Source organism: Myotis davidii, unplaced genomic scaffold (genome assembly GCF_000327345.1).
Source record: "Myotis davidii unplaced genomic scaffold, ASM32734v1 scaffold575, whole genome shotgun sequence".
Lineage (NCBI taxonomy): Eukaryota > Metazoa > Chordata > Mammalia > Chiroptera > Vespertilionidae > Myotis > Myotis davidii.
In genome coordinates, this window is record NW_006290306.1 from 2,094,417 (window position 1) to 2,095,914 (window position 1,498).

A 1,498-nucleotide genomic window follows, 5' to 3' on the forward strand; every position below is an offset into this window, starting at 1 on the left:
CCTCCTTGCCACCCCCATCCCCCACAGCCTCAAGTCCTTAATTCCTGACAGCTGCGGTGGCTGCAGGCAGAGATGGGGGAAGAAGGGGGGAGTAGGCCATCATCCTGCTGTTGCTCAGGCTGCCTCAGCCACCTGACAGCACAGGGACAGAGAAGGCACCACCCCTCTCAGCCAATTCCCCAGGGTGGGCCAATTCCAGGAAAGGGCCCCTTTTGTCTCTGAGGCCAGAGGTTCGGTAGTTTGTCCTTAAACCAGTAGGGGCTCTCTTCAGAGAGAGAGGGCGGTGAGGTTGGCAGGGAGGTGTGTATATAGAGTGGGAGGCTTGTGCCCATTTTAGAGAGGAGGATGCTAAGGCCTCAGTGGGAGTAGGATTCACTATCAGGGCACAGATTAGAACCAGAATCAGACGCTGAAGCCTCTATCCCAACCCTCTGGCTCTCGGGCGCTTGCCTATATTGAGGTGAGCCCAGCGTTCAGCTACAGAGAGAGGACAGGAAGGGATCCCAGAGAGGAGTGGGCCTGAGGCAGGAAGCTGGTGTTGGGCAGCTCCCAGAGGACCTACAGGTGCAGGGCCAGGGCAAGCAGTACTCAGTGTTGGGGCAGTTGCTGCTGTGCTCAGGATCAAGCGAACTGGTGTTAGTTCCAACTCTTCCACCTCCTTGCTGTGTGACCTTGAGTAAGTCACGACCCTCTCTGAACCTACATATCTTCTTGTGAATAAATGAGGGTGAAATAAGGTGCCCTTGAAGCACACCTTTAGGATTAAAAGGCTCTCTAACCCCACCCCTCCCAGGGTGTGCCACTCCTGGGTGCTCTGCGCCCAGACAAGCATTTACTACTGGAGTCCCAGCCATTTTATCTTCATTGGCTGGAGGAGGTGACTAGATGAGGGGGGCCTCATTAACCTCATTTCACAAAGGAGCAAAGGGTGCCTCAGTTAGCAGCAGGCACCTGTTTAAGGTCACACGGCGAAGGAGAGCAAGATCCAGAAGCTGCCAAACCCCTCTTTGCAGAATCCTACACCTGCCTCGACAGCCAAGCCTGGGAAGTCCCCCCTGAAGTGGGGGAGGCGAGCAGAGGGGCCAGCCCTTCCCCTTCCAGCCCTTGCAGGTGTGTGTATTGGGGGGGACCGCTCCCCAGCAGCTGTGTCTCAGCCAGGCACCCACACCTCCCAGTAACACACACCTTCCAACACAAACCAGCACATCCGGAATACTGGCACCTCCCTGTGCCTGCGCGCACAGACCCCAGCCCCCTCCTCCCCTACCCCCCGCGTGTCCGCTCCCACCCAGAGTCCTGAGCGGACGCAGTGGCCTCAGGACGCGTACACGCCTCCACTCCTCCACCCCGTCGTGACGTCACGTGGGGTAGAGCCCTGAGACACGCTGGGGGGTGGGGAGGCGGCGGCGCTCCCTGAGCTGGGACAGTCACTCCCTCTCTGGGCGGGGAGGCCGGGCACAGACAGAGCCGCCCCCCCCACACCCCTCACCCCGGCTCG